Raw genomic sequence first — 21041 nt, 5'->3', positions numbered from 1 at the left:
TAGCACCTCGGAACGTGAAACCTGGGTCTGATCCGGCAATTAATCCACCCGATTTTAATTTGGCCTTTCTTAAGTAGATCCGTTGCCTCGCGTCAAACTCACAGACAGCTAGGGCTTGTCCGCGGTTATTCGCGTCAAAGATGTGGACATTTCGGTCAGTCGTGGTCCCTGTTTCGCGGTTGATCGCGTCCGCGACGTCCTGTACTGTTGTGACGCAGTCCAGGTCCATGAATTCTAGTTTCACCTTGGTCCCGCCCCTCACTGTGGCAGTCTGTCCCAGTACGTTTTGTAACGTCTGCTGGAAAACCTGTCGCTCCTGTTCTTTGTCAAGCTGTAGCAATACAGGACCGTCTTTGGTCTTACGAATAGCTCATATGTCCACTGTACTGTCCGTCAAATTCACTCTCTGTCGCATAGAAAGTATAACGTCCGCGTACGTCTTGCCCTTTGCTGGCTTGATCAAAATCGCGCTCACCTGGGTTTCAGGTTTGGGCGATCTATCTTGCGCGCTGTAGGCTCTTTTGTCTTTGTCCTGTTTGCTTCAGCAGCATATGTCTCTGTTTCCGTGGCCGCCTTTCGTTTATTTCGTTTCGTGGCGGTTGTTCACGTATCCTTTGCCGGTAACTCCTGCTTGTCTGAAGTTCCCGGTTCCGGAGTCGGGGTTTGTCTGTCCCGTTTACGTTTGGGTCGTGGCGTTTTTTCCGTGTCCGTCCTTTGTATTTCTGTGAGAGTCTGTCGCAGTTGCTTCATACGTTGGAGTTCATGCATCCCAACCTCAACAGCGTCATAGATCTCACACATTCCATCCGTAATTACGCGACTGACATTCTTTTGTACGTATGTCTCCGCCTTCATCTTCACCAGGTTGTTGCGTCTTATGAGTAGTTGGTCTTCCAACTTCCTCTCTGCAGCCTCCCAGTTTTGTGGCAACCCTCCGATTATATCGCCCGTCCCTTTACGATTTTGTGCAGCGGTGTCATTTATAGTAGCCAGGCTACCTACCAGGTACTTACTTTTACCTCCGCTGACCGCATCTCCGTCTGCATGCACGTCGTACCCCTCCATCCTCAAATTACTCCGTTCGGTTGCCTCATCCATGCTGAAATCAAACTTCGTCCTGGTATGTGTCCGACCCCCTGGATCCCCTCGTCTATGGAGGCAGCTGACATGGCTCCAACACGATTCAATAATATTGCAGTCAATAATATTGCTTGATCAATATTATTGACTGCAATTTTATTATTATTATCTCTTCCAGTTTTAGCCGGGGCTATTACTATATTATTATTTGATCGTAATTTAAATACTTCTTTTTTTGATCCAGCTGGAGGATGAGATCCTATTCTTTACCAACATTTATTTTGAGTTTTTGGTCATTCAGAAGTTTATATTTTAATTTTACCAGGATTTGGGTTAATTTCTCATATAATTAGTAATGAAAGAATAGAAAAGAAAACTTTTGATGCAATAGGAATACTTTACGCAATAATTTCTATTGGATTATTAGGTTTTATTGTTTGAGCTGATCATATATTTACTGTTGGTATAGATGTAGATACCCGAGCTTATTTTACTTCAGCTACAATAATTATTGCAGTTCCCACAGGAATTAAAATTTGTAGATGATTAGCTTCAATAAATGGAATAAAAATTAAATTTAATGTAACTAATTTATGATTATTAGGATTTATTTTTGTATTTACTGTTGGTGGTTTAACAGGAATTAATTTATCTAAGTCATCAATTGATATTATTCTTCATGATACTTATTATGTAGTTGCTCATTTTCATTATGTACTATCTATGGATGCAGTGTTTGCAATTTTTGGAAGATTTATTTATTGATATCCAATAATATTTGGTTTATCAATAAATAAAAAATGATTAAAAATTCAATTTATTATGATATTTTCAGGGGTTAATTTAACTTTTTTCACTCAACATTTTTTAGGAATAAGAGGTATACCTCGTCGATATACAGATTATCCTGATTCATATATTTGTTGAAATATTAGTTCTTCAATAGGAAGACTAATTTCTATATTTAGAACTATATATATTTTTTTATTTTATGAGAAAGAATTATTTCTCAACGGATTATTATTTTTATAAAAAACATGAATAATTCTATTAAATGAGTTATAGCATATCCTCCTAGATATCATTCTTTTAATGAATTTAAGTGCATTAGAAAATAATGAAATAATGAAAATAGTGCAATAGATTTAAATTCTATATATATATAATTTAAAAATTATTTTTAAAATTTCTTTATGAAGTCAATTTATATTTCAAGATGCTAATTCGCCAATTATAGAAAATATAATTATATTTCATGATCATGCTATATTGATTTTTTTTGTTTTGTTTATCCGGAGAGTTGGAGGAATGCATAATGCACCATGACAGGAGCCGTGCGAGACTCCCCGTGTGTGAGGCTCTCCTTGTGTGGGACAACATCAGGCATACTCACTAAAACACCAGCTCTCAGAAGGCCGCGAAAAGCCCCCCGGTAGCCGCTTTCACATTCCTTCGGGGGGGGGGGGGGGTCGCCTGTCTTAAGCTATTCTAACCGACAACTAATCTTGCAAGCAACCGTCATTGTTCTTCGCGCGGAGAACCGTCTCCACGTACGCCGTTATCTCATCCCAGTTCTGCTTACTATCAAGCATCGTTTCAGCTACAGTCTCGGGCGTGAACGCCCCTATCGTCATCTCCAGTACTCTACGTTTCTCGGCCTAGCGGGGACAGTCAAAAAACGTGTGTCTTACGTCGTCCCGTTCGCCACCGCAGTATTTACACCCCGGTAATGACAACCTGTTTATCGCGAACAGGTAGCTCCTAAAGTATCCATGAGCGGAGAAAAACTGGATAAAAGTTGACCTCCCCCCATTTCCTGTCCACCCACGGGACCACATCTTTTATAAGGGTCCTAGTCCATCTAGCCTTTGGACAATCGGTCCACCTAGTCTGCCAATTGCGCATTGTTATTTCTCTTTCTTCCGCGATAATTGAGGTGCTATTCGATGCTAAACGAGCCTCGTAGCTCCGCTTGCTTTCAATCGCAAGAAGATCTACGGGGACTACCCCCGCGATTATCATCGATGCCTCGGCCGCGACCGTCCGGTAGGAGCATACTATTCTAAGTGCCCCCCTTCGCTGTACCGCCATAATCTTTTTCCGATACTTATACATAGTCATAGCGTCGGCCCACACCTCTGCTCCATATAACAGGATAGAGTTAGTGGTCACCATGAGTAGCCGCCTAACTGTTGGCCTACGGACGTTAGCCATGAGTCGGCTAAGTTGCGCAATTCTAGTCGTGGCTTTTTTACAGACGCGATCTAGGTGCTCCTCGTAGTTCAACTTCGTGTCTAGAGTTATTCCTAGATACTTGGCTGATGGTTTCGTCGTTATAGTCTCGCCGCCTATCTTCATCGGTATGATGGTAGGTATGCGCTTTCGTGTCAGGAGGACTATTTCGGTCTTATTAAGCGTTAAAGTCAAGCCGTGCTTCGACATCCAGCATAGCACATTCGCTTGCGCGATGTCCACGTTACGTGCCGTTATAACCGCGGCTACGTCGTCTGCGTATCCCACAAGCATCACGCCTCCCGGCATTTCGAGTTTTAGAAGCCCGTTATACAAGATGCCCCAGAAGTCCGGCCCTGTGCTACTCCTGCAGTTATAGGTCTTCTTCTACGTCCCTGCTTCGTGTCATACTCTATAACCCGATCCCTCAGATAATTTTCCGTAAGACGCATAATGTATTGCGGCACACCGAAAGACTCTAAGGCATTATGTATGTCGATCCATCTTGCTGAGTTGAACGCGTTTTTTACATCTAACGTTACCAAAACTACGATGTCTCTAGTCGCGTGTCTAACCTCTTCTACCCTCTTTACCGCGTCTGTTACCTCCCTGATGGCCCCTATGGTCGATCGTCCTTTTCTAAAGCCATACTGGTTATCAGAGAGGTCTCCCGCTTCGAGTACGGCGCTAAGTATTTGCGGTTTAATCAGCGCTTCCTCCGTCTTTCCCATCGTATCCAATAGACTCAATGGTCTATAAGAAGTGTCCGCGTCCGCTTCTTTTTTCGGTTTTTCGATAAGGACTAATCTTGCCCTTTTCCATCTCGAGCTGAATACACCCTGTATCAGGCACAGATTGTACATTTCCAGTAGCAGCTCCGGCCGTTGGATTGCGACGACTTTCAGCATTTCCGCCGGAATACCATCCAGTCCTGGTGCTCTGCCGCTTTTCAGGGATGAGGTTGCCGCGATAAGCTCGCCCTCGGTGAAAGGGGGTATCTCTTCTATCGGCACATTCGTTCTTTCTGCCTGAGGTCTGATGGGGTGTGTGGGAAACAGCCCATCGATTACCTTTTCTATCACTTCTGCCTCCATGGGCGCCGTTTGTTTCATTTCGCCTATCTTTCGGGTAACGATCGCAAATCCGTCGCCCAACGGATCTTTCTCCACTTCGTCGACAATCTTTACCCAACAGCGTCGCTTACTTTCCTTTATCTCGTCCCTCAGCCTTTTTCGCGCCCGGTCGTGTCTCTCGTACAAGTCCTGGGCTTCAGGCCTTTGTCTTTTCAGAGCTTTTTGAGCCTCCCTCCTAGCGTGAAAGCAATCTTTTCTGAGTTTTGCAATTTCCTCCGTCCACCAGTATACCGGGTATCTTATATGGCCGCAAGACACCCTTGGCATAGCTGCGTCGCATAACTCCGTGATGAGACGTGTTGTACGTTCTACTAGTGCTTCGGCTTTTTCGCGTCCGCTCAGTTGCTGAGGGAGCCCAATTGATGGGAGCTCCACCCTTTGCATCTCTTCAGCAAGTCTGTCCCGGTTCATGCACCGGGTATTCCACCGTGGCGTCTGCTTTTTTCTTTCTCTGGTCCTGTTTCTGTGGTCGTCCTGGATGTCAAAAAGTATATACTGGTGGTCACTTGCAGTATATTCCTCCATGACATGCCAATCCCTGATTTTGCGGATTGTCGTTTCGCTTGCAAAAGTTACGTCCGGTATTGATTCCCCAAAACCTGGTCTGCGATAGATAGTGGTGTTTCCCTCGTTTGCTACCACTAAGCTTAGTCAAGCTGCCATCTCGAGTATGGCCCAGCCTCTGCAATTCGTTGTCGTCATACCCCATTCCGCGGCCCTCGCGTTGAAGTCGCCCCCAATGACGAGTTCCCCGGATATGTCTCTTATTGCGTCCTCTAGCTCCCCTAGTCGTATCGCGAAATCCGCCGCAGTAAGTTTCGGTGAGAGATATACGCTGAAGTAAGTGATGCGGCCCACCCTTACCCGTACGTAGTCATCCCCCGTCCCTGATTCTGCGATTCCGCGCCTGGGCACCCAGACTGCAGCGGTCTTTGCATCGTTGGACACCCAGCCGGGTGTGTCTCGATCCGTGTACTGTTCGCTTATCAGGAGGATGTCCGCTTTCTCCTCTGCGACAAATTGCGGTAGGAGATCGTGGGCGATCCTACTTCTGTGCAGGTTGCCTTGAAGTATCCGCGCCATTATCCTTGCGTTTTTCCCGCTGTTAAGGTCGCCCGGAAGACCGCGCACGTACCTCTGCAGATTTGTTGCTCGTGGAGGGTGCCCTTCTGTCCTCTTTCTTGTCTTTTTTGGCCGGGGTACCATCTCCTCCGTCGGATGATGCCTGTTCCCTCTTCTTCGACTTTGTCGTCCTCTGAGGCTTTTGATTGTCCGCTCTGGGTTGTTGGGGGGACTGCCTCTTTGCAGCATCTTCCATCTTGTCGAGAGTCGTGAGAGCTTCGATTATAGTGGATCCTATAATAGGTAATCCATCCTTAATCGGAATATTCACGTTCTTCTGCTTCTCCAGTTTTCATCATTTCTCTGGTCGTGCGCCTTATTTCCAGTAGCTTGTCTCGCAGGCTAGCATGATCTTTTAGCCATTCCTTTATGGTCTGGCTCTCTTCATCTATCGGTGCCTTCTTCTCGAACCGGTACTCTGCTGCGCTCATGGCGCTGGCTATGCTGGTACTGCTGCTTGCTTTGTGGATTGGATATCCACCGTCTTGTGCTATTGGCACCCTTAGGGTTTCCAATTCCAGGATTTCCTGTGTATTTTCTTGATGTTCGTTATTGGTCTCCATGTTTAGTAGTTTTCTTCATCCCGGCATGTGTCCGACCACCCGGATCCCCCTGTCTATAGGAGCAGCTGGCATGACCCCACACACATGACTGAAGGCGGTATCAGACTGGGCACATCATACCGGGGTATAGCACGCGCTATCGAACTAGTCCACCTCGGCTCTCCCGAACCTCCCACCACGAACGAAGGTGCTCGGCTCTCTGGAGAGTTTCCGGCAGACATCATTCGATATCACGCACTCGCCTAAGCCGATTGACCAGAATTGGCTAGATTCTGGCCTCCCGTCTCGCACGTCAGCGGAAGCCAAAGATGGGTCAGGTCACTTCCGCATGCAACTTCAGATCGCCTCGCCACCCAGGTTCTCCTTTTGGCGGCTCACGGGTCGCACCGCACGGCCAACACGGCGGTTCGCTTGATTAGTTAGAGAGCAGCGTTCCGCTCGTTTATGGGGAGTGCTGCTCTCATAAGCCCATCACCCGGTCAGCTGCTAAGGTGTTAAGGCAGCTGCCTTCGACAAGTAGCAAACATTTCGATGGGGATATATTGATTATTATATATAGATTATTATAATAATTATTTCGCTAATTATTTATATAATTAGATTTATAATAAATAATAATTTAATTAATCGTAATCTATTAGAAGGACAAATAATTGAAATTATTTGAACTATTATTCCAATTATTTTATTAATTTTATTAGCATTCCCATCATTAAAAATTGTATACTTAACTGATGAAATTAATATCCCAAATATTACTATTAAAATTATTGGTCATCAATGATATTGAAGATATGAATATAATGATTTCAAAATAATTAATTTTGATTCTTTTATAATTAAAGATAATGATATATTTCGTTTATTAGATGTTGATAATCGAATATATATATATATATATATATATATATATATATATATATATATATATTAGTGTTATAAATAAGCACAAAATTTTTTTGAAAATTTTAGTAATAGTTTATTTTTATTATATATATATATATTTATTTAATTAATTTAATTATATATATATATATATATATATATATATATATATATATAATTGGAAAAATTTATTTCAATTTAATTATTAACAATAATTACATATGTAAAAACTCATTTTATTCGAATAATATAAATAATATAGTTTAATCTAATAGGTAAATACTTTATTCATGTCAAATATATTAAAAAATAATATCGTATTCGAAGGTAAATTCCTCAAATTAAAATAATTAAAAACAAAAATATTGAATAAATAATATAAAACACAATGCTATTAATATTATTACCTAAAAATATAATAGTAAATAAAAATATTATAAATATAATTATTCCATATTCAGCAATAAAAATTATTGCAAATCTACCTCTTATATATTCTGTATTAAATCCAGAAACTAACTCAGATTCTCCTTCAGCAAAATCAAAGGGAGTTCGATTTAATCTAAAAATTATTCCTATTAATATTAATAATTTACTATTTTAATAATAAATTAATATAATTAATATATCTTTATATATCTTTGTATAACCCCTGATGCTGTCACAAGATTAATCTAAATTTACATCAATCCTACAAACCACTAGTTTAAAGCGAGTGTATTGAGTAAATTTGATCGTAACTCGCTTGAAATACACCGAACCTACCAAGCTTTGAGTGCTACGTCAAAGTACACCGATCTCTACAAATTTGAACTAATTCGATCGATCTTGATCAGAAATGGATCGAATTACATTCAAGTTGCAAGCTTTGGTGCGTAGTATTTAAATGTTTTTCTATTACAACTTAGAATTAGTTTTGTAAAATTATTAAATTTCTATCCTATTCACTTTTATAAATTTACATCAATTTTACAAACCATTTAAAAAAAAGGAGAAAAAAAGGAAGAAAGGTTGAAATCATTAATCAATTAACTAATTATTAAAAATTTAATATAATATATATTAAAAATTAAATAGTAAAATTCCCCCTCTTCAACAATGGGGTAAATAAACTAAATAAATAAAATTATAAAACTTGAAAATTTTATTATTTTGGTATTATTTAATCAAATTATGCCAAATTAATAAATTGATAAATCTAATTGTTAAATTAGTCGTTACTAGTATATATATATATATATATATATATATATATATATATATAAAATATTTAAATAATTAAGTGTAATTATATATATCTCTAAATGAAACACCCTCTATATATATATATATATATATATATATATATATATATATATATATATATAGGGTGTTTCATTTTAATCCGACCATGACAAAAAACCATGGAAAAACTAATTTTAACGAAAAATGACCTTAACAAAAGTTGAAGGGGGTAAAGGGGGCCATCGAATGACACAAATACCTATGACCTTGAACTCGATTTTTTAAATAGGAACCTCTATTTTAGACCTTGGAATCGGATAGAGCGGAAAAAATTACGTCGCAAAGGATATTTTAAGTTTGCTTTGGTGACCTTGAGAAGGTCAATTCAAGGTCAAATAACAAAAAATCTGCTAAACCGCTGTTTGTCTGGTTTTATTTTACTGATGTTGAAAGATGACCTTGACAAAAGTTGAAGGGAGCAAAAGGGGCCATCTAATGACACCAACACCTTTGACCTTGAACTCGATTTTCAAGGTCATTTGAAGGTCATTGTATTTTTTTAACGGGAAACCATATTTCTGACCTCGGAATACGGAGCAGCGGAAAAAATTACGCCGGAAATGACATTTCAAGTTTGCCTTAGTCACCTTGAGAAGGTCAATTCAAGGTCAAATAAGAAGTATCAGCCTAAGATTGTTTTCCTTTCAATTTAATCGTAGAATTATCATTTTGTTATTGTAATAAACATTAAGAGAATAATTGACTTAAAATGTGATTATGTTTTGCTGACTTTAAAGCCATTTTGTGAGGTCAAAAGTGCAAAAAGTTGATACGCAAAACATCAAACGCGCCTAACCTTTTTACTTTGGTCAAGTTTTTTTTCCAGAGATTTCGTGTCTTTTTGAGCAAACTTATTGAAGTACCTAATACTTGTTTTAAAAATAAAATATATAATGAGGTTCAGGTAGTGTACACTGGGATTTTTATTACGGAAATATCGATATCATTCGTGTATTGTATCCAGGTGCATGAGGTCACCGATGACAGGGTCTTGGTGATAAGCTCCATGGCTTTTGGTGTCTAGAATCAGTTTTTACACTTAGACAATGAAAGCTACGGAGAGTACTACCTCCATCACGTCATTGTCGACCGCATGTTCCTGGACAGTAAACATAATTGATTTAAATATTTTTGCACTGAGAATTACGATGCTCACTGCCTGACTTTGTTATCAGTCACCTGAGACCGCATTCATGGCCAATATTGATACGTGGATACAAAAATCTACAGCACGCAATATATTTCGACAGCCTCGTCATCGAAGACCCTTGGCACCTAGATACCGAGCGTGATCGGCTACCGCAAAACGATATTTGCATGTATGCACGGAAAGTCACGAAACCCACTTCCTGGGCCCCGTCATCAGTGACCCAGAACACTCAGAAAGTTTGTGCAGCGACAGTTCAGCAGCTGTTCAAAAACATAACCTTAAATTCAAGCAGACAATGTAATAACACATTTACTCAGTACTCTGCGCAGCTTATAGAAATCTGTGGAAAAGCGATATCCAACTGTTGCATTATGTTACACATAATAGCTTGTGCGGCCAACTGCACGGTCCTACCACACTGGAGAAAAAAGTAGTGATACTTTTTGAGCATTCGTGGTATATAAACTCGTTTTTCGATACAGTGTGCGTAAAATATACTTTTACGCACGCTCCGCGTGCGTTCAAGCACATTTTCCGCCCCTGTATAAAAAAATAACGTTTGATACACGTGCAAAAAATTGATCCTACACGAGTGGGAGGTTTGTCGCCCGAGCGAAGCTCAAACCTCCCACTCGTGTAGAATCAACTTTTGCGCACTTGTATCGAAATATACTATATTATAAAAAGAAACGGCTTTTCTACAAATATTTTTGTCGGAAATCATAGTTTAGCTCAGAAAACATACCGATAAGTCAAAAAAACTCACAAACAGTAGCAATAAGCATTTTTTTCTATATCATGAAAAATCCGAACACCAATATAGAAGTAAATAGTTTTGTGGCAGCCGCGCCACACGCTTTTGTCAGCACACTCGACACACATGCACAGACACGCACACACACACACGCGCGCGTCCGCGCGCACGCAAACCCAGGCGACCGTGCCTCGAACAGCTCGGCCCGGATTAGCACTCATTGGATTCGTTTTCCGCGTCGGGGAGACAATAAAGCGTTCGAGCCGCGCTCGAACGTTTTATTGTAGCCGCCCGCATCTCAATACCTGCGACCTACGCTAGATTGCGCCCGGGTTTTTCCTGGCGAAGTATAACTATAAACTGCTACAGCCGCGGATGCGCGCCGACGCTGGGGGATTACCGGCCCAATAAAACAGCAAACAGCGGGCCGTTTGGGCCAGCCGACCCCGCCGCTGACGCGCTGCCCGGGCTGTGCAAGCTCCGTCCCTGCCGATCCGATCGGTACAGGAGGCGGAGCTGACGAAATCTTCGACAGCCGATGTCGGAGGACAGAAATCAGTTACGCTAGAGATACGACACGAGTCGCACGCACTCTAAGCTACCGACCCTCGACGAAACGAAAGTTCGAATAAATCTAAATTCAGTTCACATACTCTGAGTTCGTCATTTCCTGTCACATTTCCTCACTCCCAAAGTTTAATAGACTTTAATAACCAAAACAAATACTATTCTTGCAATATCATTTAATTGTAATTTTGTCAACAAACTTGAATCTTTTTGAGTGGTAATTTATAAGTATAATCTTAAATCGACCCTAATCTTTGTTTTTTAAGGATTGGTTTTAATAGTACTTAATTACTAATTAATTTATATAATTAAAATAATAATCATCTTTTTAATATGATTTGTTCGTGATTTTATCAATAAATTTGAATTGATTCATACGGTAATTCGTTTATATAATATTTAATCGATCTTGATACTTTTTTTACGGTTAGATTCAATTATTCTTTAATCAATTTAAATAATTAAAAAAAGAATCCCTGCTAAAAATACTAGATTGATTTAATCGATGTTTTAAATTATCGATGCTAATTGAACTCAATCGCAATCTAAATATCAAAATGAAGATATTTTTATCCACTTTTTTGCGATTCTCACTTGTAAGCACAAAGAATCTATGATGGTCAGTATATAAGGCCGTTCAATTTACTATACGAACCAATTAATCATATAAGATACGTGCAATTATAACCCATTAAAACCGATTAAAATCAATTTGTACAAATTTCGATTGATTAATACAAATTACTACAATAAAAACCTATTTGAATCGATTAAAGAACCATAGCAATCTAGACCGCAACATTTATACAATTACAGACGATTTAGACCGATTTAAAAAAAAATAATTGATTAGACTGTTACGGACGCGCTGCGAGGTGGTGTCCGGTTTTTCGTATTCGCAAACGCAAAGAATCTAAGATGGTTAGTATATAAGGCCGTTCAAGTTACTACACTAACCAATTAATCATAAGATACACGTGCGATTATAATCCATTCAAACCGATTAATAAACCATAGCAAACTAGACCACAACATTTACACAATTACAAACGATTTAGACCGATTATATTCGGAAATCCGGATCACAAAAAGGTATTCAAACCGATTAGTTTTATTTTTATCGGGTCTAATTGGTTATTTTTAGCAGGGTTATTTAACTTAAAGTTTAAGTTATCCAGTAAAAAATAAAAATGAAGAGCATATAATACATCTCAATACTAGTCTTGTTACTTTCTATGTCGCGATTTATGCACAGACGGGACTAAAACATCCATTAACATACCACAAGCCCGGTAAAGTTATTACGGAACCACTAATTTTGAAGGTAGCACCATATCTCATTTACCATAACTATAATGGGTTAACCTTAGGATTGTTCTGATACCTGGACATCGTCTACAGGAAGTGAAAATTTCTTTTTGAGACATTTGTTGTATACTTAGTGTGTTGTATCATAGACCATGTCTCCCCATCCGGGAGGTGATTTTGATACCTGGACATCGTCTACAGGAAGTAAAAATTTTTATTTTGGTACATTAGTTTTATCTATTTTTTCTAATAAGTGACTATAAGTGGGTAGTATGTATAGCTACTGTAATCGATAATGGATCGAACATAACTTTTATAAAAAATAAGTTACTCAGGGACTCAGGACCCCCACTAAGTACCACAGAGAAATTTAATGATGTGAAGTGCTTTGCTGCAATTTAAGATGAGTTGGTTAACATGATATTCAAATGACAATTAATAGTTGAAATGTATACCTAAGAATTTGACACAGTCAGTGAACTTTATTACGCAATCTAGTAATATAATAATAATTGAACCAGGAAGGATGCGTTGCTTATTAAAATGCAACAGTTTGATTTTTTCTGGAGATAATTCTAAGCCTTTTTCGTTAAGATTGGTTGCAATGGTGTCTACTGCTTTTGTTGATTTAGATTTTATGTAAAGACATATATTATCAGTAAATTGAGAAACACAAACCGATTTGTGTGAGTTTTTAGTGATCAAACATACATAGATTATGTACGAGAGGGCTACGCACGCCATCTTGTGGGATACCTTAGTATGCTGTTCTAATTTTATCTTCCAGACAGTCGACAGGCATGTATATATCCAGAATTCGTGAGGAATTTGACGAATTCGATTATGCTGTCAGAGCAGCCCAGTTTTGAGAGTTCAACAAGCAAAATGTCTTATCTTCTAAGAACGCTTCGTCCACTTTCAAGGTTAAACGTATGCAGATGGACACGTTAAAAGCACGAAGGTGACGGCTACGACAACGACAACAACAACAACAACTGGAGTAGCTGCCACAAAAGCAGAAAGAACTACTCCAAGACAGCCTCAGATAAGAAAGATTAAGTCGGCACTACCATCAACCTCCACATAACGCAATCCTTCGTCGTCACGCGACGAAACAACATGAATTTTTGAAGCTGCCTCGAAAAATATTCGTGAGGCATTTGATGATATTCGCAACGAACCGGATAACGCTCTTTAGGCACAGAACATCGTGTCTGAAAGGGTCTCAAGAATCAAGCAACGTTTCGGCTAACTGGAGTAGCGATTAAAAGCGATGAAAAAAAACTCCATTTCACGTAATAGCTGTAACTGAAACCTGATTGAACAGCAAGATTACATCCATACCTTCACTGGATGATTATATACTGCATAGACGTGACAGAAACAAGAACAGATGAGGCTCTCTACATAAATAAAACATTGACAGTTGGCGTTATCTCATCGTCTGACGGTAATTCATCAAGAAAGCCAGGTTAGCGAAATACCTTATTTAAGAGTTATTGACAAAGGGAATTTTACCCATTTTTGTAGGAGTTGTGTATCGTCTACCTCACGCTTCCTTCTTCTAAGGCTCTAACTTTGTTGATCAAATAACAACCCAAATGCACAACTACTCTACGAAGGTCATCATGGGTGATTTCAGCTCAGACCAACTATTTTCATCTGATGACGCCAATTTCATCAGAGTCTTCATTGATAGAAACTCTCTTTCTTTAGTTCTCTATGGTGCCACTTACCACAAATAGGGTTCCGATATTTGGCTTGACATTTGCCTAGTTGATGAGCAGGGTCGCCTGCTGTCATACTGGAAGACAGACATACCTTTCAACGGTCATGACCTTATCACGGCCACTCTTGAGGTACAGATTCCACGTTATGTACCTAATGCATACTCTTACAGAAACTACAAAGAAATCAGCGCCGAGCAGCTAAGGGGCTTCTTTAGCGTATGTGACTAGTCATCTCTCGCTACGTCATACTTGACGAATACACAACACTTAATGCTAACCTAATGAACGCCATTAATCATCACTTTTGCCTAGATTCTGATGTTTCCCATCTGATCCCCGCGGATGACTTGCAAATATATAGTCAATGCCGTCTTGAGGAGCTCGACCTTTGCTTTGACAAGTGAGAGCTAACGAAGAGAGGATAATGAGCTGGGATGCACAAAATCGTGTAAAACTCAACGATCTCAAAGCAAAGGCAATCTTTCTGAGCTTCTTCTAATACATTAATGCTTAACCCTCTGTAACTAACACCTTCGTATCAAGTTTAAATCATCTGTCCGTAATCTGGGATTGGTGATTGACTCTAAATTAACATGGTAAGAGAACGTTATACAAATGTGTAAATGCGCTTACTTGCTAATGTATGAACTTTACTTTTTCAAAATGAGTACTAATCTCAGGTTGCGTAAACATCTTACATGGAACTCTTCTAATTGGGTCATTGCACTCTCTTCACTGTGGGTGGCCACACTGACTCGAATCCCAAAGCCACACGGCCCCAGCTCTGCATACTTTCCTAATACACAATTTCGAAATCCCTAACCCATAATCCTCAACAAATTTTTAAAAAGAGTCAACTGTTTACAAATAACTGTAGAAAAATCCAATACATTTTTTTTTACTTTTCCTACTTATGCAGCTACAAAATTATTTAAATTGTTCAACAAATACACAATAAACAAATCGTTTAACAAAAACACAATAAACAAATTGTTCAACAAATTCATAATAAAGAAAGAGTTGATACCGTGATCCTTTCAAACTATAAAAATTATTCACAACAACAATCCTGGGCGCTGGCTTACCGGCGCACAGTGGGAGAAAATGGACAAAATACGAGCCACGCGTCATTTTTAATCGTAGAGCCATGATTTTTTTTAACTCTTTAAAAAAGCATCAAGTTCAAGCTACAGGTGCGGAAATTATTGTATCACCTTCCCCTAAACCCATGCGACCCCTAGAAGCCACCCCTACCAAACCACAAGCAGTCTAACTCATCTATCCCAGGGAACGGCGAGTTAAATCGCTTAATTTTTTCTTAAAATAATAAAGCCACACATCATAAGCCAGTTAACCACCTAACACCCACTCACCCCCTACCCCTAGAAACCACCCCTACCAAATCACAAGCAGGCTAACTAGCCTAACCCTGGGAACAGCAAGTTAAATCGCTTTATTTTTTCTCAAAATAATTAAGCCACACACCAGAAGCCAACAAATCACTTAAATACTTACCCCTAACCCCTAGAAACCACCCCTACCAAACCACAAGCAGGCTAACTAACATAACCCTGGGAACAGAAAGTTAAATCGCTTTATTTTTTCTAAAAATAATAAAAACCCACTCCACAGACCAGACCGGAAACACGCAGAATCGTATAACCACGTAATTCAAGACATTATTATAAGTAAATTAGTCACATTATTTGTTAGCTGTAATTTTTGAATGGACTGCTATTAGTCATCTGCGTTGAAACAGATTTAAGCCCCTTTACCACGTCAAGGTTGCAGTCTTCAAAGAGGTTTTTTTGTTGTTTTTTTTTTGTTTTTAATTTCTTTTAGTTTTTATATCTGTAATGTTTTATAATTTTTACATAGCAAAGTTGAGACATTTATTGAGGCTTAGAATTACTGAATTATCATTTCATCAGAAATGTTTGAGCTTGTGAAGTTAATTCTTTAGTTTTTTTTCTTCAACATCTCGCAAGCTGCTTATGACTGGATCTGATATAACTAAGCAATAATGAATTATATCTTCATTCGTCTTTCTTCTTTCATACATTCTGCTATGTCGAACTCGAGCATGGCGAAATATTTTGTTGTTGGATTGCTGGGCTTCTTCTGAAAAATACCCAATAGGTCCATCAAATGTCGTCATAATGTCACATCCATGTATTAGCACTTTATGCACAGTAGGTGGCATCTTATACCACGGATAAATTTCTGTGCATTTTTTAACAGTTTCCAAGCAATATTTTTTAAATGCGTTTAAATTAACTTCTTTTGTGCAAGATATAATTTGTAGAATTATATGCATTCTAATTAATAACTCTTCGTCTATACCGATAATTTGAGATACTGCTTTAGAGTTGGCAAAAAAAGAACGTGCCACATTTCCTGTGTTAGTTATTCCAGAACCTTGCTTGACTACATCTACCGTTAAACCAAGTTTGCTCTTTAAAGACTGCTGAACTAACGATTTTCTCTCTTTTTTCAAATCTTTATCTGAACCTCTTGCTGATCCTTTTTTAAAATCTAGATTGTAAAAATATGTAAAATATATTCCATGGATCGAATCCAGGTGTGTAAGATCGGAAATCCCCATTGGTAAAACTCTGTATTGCCCTGAAGTTTTAAGACAAAATTCATATCATTAATATCTTTAGGACTAACTCCACAAATGTTGCAGCGAGAAAAAGCCTTATGTTTAGTTAAAACATTGCATACTTTGCCATCTATCATGGTACATTTTATGTCAAATGCTACGTCAAATGCCATCTCCATACATTCAAAGTTATAATTTTTTATTTTCTTTAGCTGAAATGAATGCTGAAATATTTTCGTAATGTTTCTCGGTTACTTTATTGCTTTCTTTAAGAAATTTGAAATTTATTGGACGACAATAAAACACGGATGAAGGTTTTTTGTTAACCCATAAAATTTCGTTTTTTGCAGTCCTTAGCTGCAGAGGTACAAAATTACAAATAAATACAGATGCGTCAGTGGCTGTAGTTTGATAAACAGAATTATCATCGCTTGACCACAAATATTAAACTTTTCGTTGCATTTAATACTTCTTTATCTAAAGTCATTAGAATCCGTTTTATAGTATGTTCTAGCAAAGATATAAAATGAACTTTCGCTCCACTATTAGAACAAGTGATATGCTCAGGGTAACAAGATTTCTTAGCTTCTACGATTGCAGAATAAGGTGGATATAATTTATTTCCATGCATATTGTAAGTGTGGTTCCTTAATTTCTCAAATGTTCGTTTTGTTAAATCTAAGTCCATAAACATCGCTAATACTTTATTTGTATATTCGGTATTAAATAAATTTTCTATAGTATCCGTAGTATTAACTGCTGAAGATGTTTGTTCTTTTAACTTTAGCGCCAACGATAGCTCCTCTTTAGAATGCTTTACAGAGATTTCACGAGCTCGTCTATTTTTTGTTTTTGAACATCCTTTGTCATAACTTATATGAGGTCGACCTATATTACGAACATTAGAAAATTTTTCAGAAGTACGTGAAGTATTACTAGTAAATAATGTTAAAGCTTCATTATTCATGATTGATATTGATGTATTCATATTTGATGTTGAAGTATTTATATTTGACGTTGAAGCTTCGTCAAGTAACTGAATCACAAAAGAATTTTCAAAAAATTCTTTGTGTTTCGACTTAACATCTTTCTTTCAAGAAACATCTTGCCATTTTAGTTTATATTTTGAAAAAAATGATTTGGTTAGTTGGTTTCTTAGATGCTGTGTATGTCTTTCAGAAAGTGCATACTTTATTTTTACATCATTTACAACTATGTCGAGAATACAATTTTGCTCATTAGGATGATTCCATATTAATTCACATCAATATGAGTGTTCATGTAAAAGAAAATCAATATGATGTCTGTATCCATTATTTCATTTCTAAATAAATCTTAAAAATCACTACTGCTGATATGAAATATAAGAAAAATGTTAAGTAATTTTACATCCTCAATTAAAATTGAAGTCCATGTGTTTATTAATGTAGAAACAGAAAATATGAAATAAAAGTTGATTGATTCTTTAGTCGCAGCTGTATTAATTAACAAAAAATAAATACATAGAGTTAGAATCAACAGAACGCACGTATGCCTTATGTTATAACAGACGTAATAGAAAAAATTTTACTGAAGAGAAATATTCTTAGATTTGACGGAAGAAAACTTAATTTAAATTTAAACGTTTTTTTTTCAATATGATAAAATAAACATTTGTATGTGTTATACTATAATCTAATGAATTCAAAAAGTAAACATTTAGCCATCGAAAAATCGTATGATCAATAGATTTAATTATATTTGTATGTATTATACTATAGTCTAATAAATTCAGAAAGTAAACATTTAGCCATCGAAAAATCGAATGTTCAATATTTGTATGTATTATACTATAATCTAATAAATTCAAAAATAAACATTTAACCATCAAATACTCGTATGATCAATAGATTTAATTATATTAAATTATACTATAATATAATAAATTCGAGAAATCTTCAAAAAATTCTGATAGAATTTCAACGTATTTTTTTATTTAATCTAAGAATTTTTTCTTCAGTAAATTTTTTTCTAAAGTCTATAATTCTCAAATAAAAAATTCTAGAAGTTTTTCACGATTTTCCCATGTTAGCCGCCATTTTATGTGCTTTTACCTTTTTTTTCAAAATTCAAACTGTGACATGAATAAAGTTTTTTTTTAAACCATGTTTTATTGCTTGTGGTTTGGTAGGGGTGGTTTCTAGGGGTTAAGCGGTTTAGGGGTAGGTATTTAGGTTATTAGCTGGCTTATGGTGTGTGGCTTAATTATTTTAAGAAAAAAGAAAGCGATTTAACTCGCTGTTCCCTGGGATAGATGAGTTAGACTGCTTGTGGTTTGGTAGGGGTGGCTTCTATGGGTCGCATGGGTTTAGGGGAAGGTGATATAATAATTTCCGCACCTTTAGCTTAAACTTGATGCTTTTTTAAAGAGTTAAAAAAAAATCATGGCTCTACGATTAAAAATGACGCGTGGCTCGAATTTTGTCCATTTTCTCCCACTGTGCGGCGCACCGAGACTAGACCTCTACCTCCACTTTCGTTAAGTAACGTGCCCCGAATACTCGACCTCACCGCTACACTTATGGTTCACCCTTCCCCATCGGGCAGTAACGCGTCCCCGACACTTGATCCCTTCATAGGACCCAGACCTCTACCTTCCATATTGGGCAGTAATGTGCCCTTGACGTAAAGCCCCTTCACTAGACCTTTGGTGCCATAGGCCGACGGCGGGCAATAACGTACTTCTACTACTATTAAACAATATAAGTTATGATTAACATATTTTACCTGTAAGCTATACACTAACGAAGATCCAGTATTGTCGTTGATCAGGCATATGACCAGTGCCCTTAATTCTACTTCTCCTCATCGAACAGACTAAGATAGCCGCATCGGATGCAGTTATGATCAATATCTTGTTTACTCCAGTGCAATCAGAAAGCCAAGAAATGCAGAACATACCTAGATATACAAAAAAAAAATAATTACAAAATCATGCTCACAAGTAATGAATGTTAAACAAGGCAACAAATTAAAACTTATTAAAGATACGATACCAAGTTAATACAGAACAGAAGTTACTTATAATATTTTGAATCTACTACGCTGTATTGTGTAAATTACTTTCAAAAGCTGTATTAACGCGTTCAAAATGTCCAACCCTATTGAAAAATCTCACATGAGATCTCACGCCACAATCTCATCTATAACTCATCTATAATTTTTTGTTTTTTACGCGTTTTAAACCATTCTCAGTAAATTGGTGACTTTAAAAAAAAAAATTAAATTTAGAAAATTTTTCATAAATTAGACAATTTTTTTTGGTCAAAATTTGTGATAAATTTTCTAAGTTCAAAAATTTCAAAAAAGCCACTAATTGACTAAAAATGGTTTAAAACACATGAAAAACAAAAATTGGTTAGATGAGATTTTGGCGTGATATCTCACCTGAGATTTTTTAATAGAAAAGAACGTTCCCCGGTACTGCTAGACAGCATAAATCCTGCCCTAATATCATATCGAGGTAGTTCAAGCAGTTAGCAACGCCAATCAGGACTGCTAATAAGTGAAATATCGTTCCAGGGACATTTCCAAAACCCACCCAGCATAGCCAAAACGTTCTATGTAGCCTTAGGGTTGTCTCTGTTTGGTAGAATTTGCAACAATAAACAGTAAATCATGCCCCTCCTCTCATAGAAATTCCAAATAGCTGCTAGTGGGAGGCATGAGAAAAAACTCAACACTTATTAAACTTTAAAAACAAATCATACAATTACTTTATCATTTATTAAATAATATCTTGTAATAAATAAAAAAATACCACAATACCCAATACCAATCTAGATCAATATCTTATCTTAAAGAATATCAAGAACATCATCAAGACGAATGTATCGGCGCTGCAGGCGCTCCAGCAGGAGTAGTCACGAAAACACGAGATATAACTTTCAAGCAAAAACTCAAGTTTCTTGCAAGAGTTACGTATCTTCCCATGTTATAAGTAAAAAGTACCTAGTGAAAAACGTCAACGCGATGCAACAGTGTAAGTTTGAAAACCAACAATGCAGTTGCTGTGCCTATATATACGTGCTTTCAAGCAGCCTCTGCTCACGTGACCTTGCTCGCGGGTAATGATAGTATTCGGTACAGTATACAAAAAGAATGAAAAAGTGATGCACCGAAAAAACAACGACTATGAGATTAGTAAGTGTCAGTCCGTTAAGAAATGCATGTTGCAGTATGATAAGAAATGTAACTCCAGCAAAATAATTGAGATTTTTGCTAGGAGATTATATCCCTTATTTCTATGACTACTACTGCTGCTGCTTCTGCAGGGCTGATACATTATTCTTGCTAGATGGTGCCTAGATAAAGATTGGTATTGGGTATTATGGTATTATTTTATTTATCATGTTTTACAAGATATTTATTGTGGAGTAAAATTAATGACAAAGTAATTGTGTAATTTGTTTTTAGAGTTGAATCAGTGTTGAGTTCTTATATAAGTTATGAAGATATTGTTGACAATTCGACCAAGCAGAACCCTGGAGATGATTCACACGGCCCGGGCATTGCAGACTGACATTGGTTATTTGAAACATATCGAGGAAACTCTAGAGATGGATTCAGTTTCTCTGGTGGTGCTGGTT

The 21041-nt window shown here is 37.5% G+C and overlaps 1 protein-coding gene across 7 annotated transcripts in view; it reads right to left on the bottom strand.

The window, feature by feature from the left end:
- Window positions 1–21041, bottom strand: part of Mmp1 (matrix metalloproteinase 1) — a 330832-nt gene that overhangs the window by 262821 nt on the left and 46970 nt on the right. For 3 of the 7 annotated variants that reach the window (XM_031928038.2, XM_032601880.1, XM_031928037.2), the window contains exon 2: window positions 19180–19353. The gene's annotated coding sequence lies outside the window, so the exon portion shown is untranslated. 7 annotated transcript variants of the gene reach the window in all.

The sequence above is a fragment of the Nasonia vitripennis genome (assembly GCF_009193385.2).
Source record: "Nasonia vitripennis strain AsymCx chromosome 4 unlocalized genomic scaffold, Nvit_psr_1.1 chr4_random0003, whole genome shotgun sequence".
Classification (NCBI taxonomy): domain Eukaryota; kingdom Metazoa; phylum Arthropoda; class Insecta; order Hymenoptera; family Pteromalidae; genus Nasonia; species Nasonia vitripennis.
Note: the sequence above shows the minus strand (reverse complement) of the source record. Positions and strands in the feature narration are given on the sequence as shown.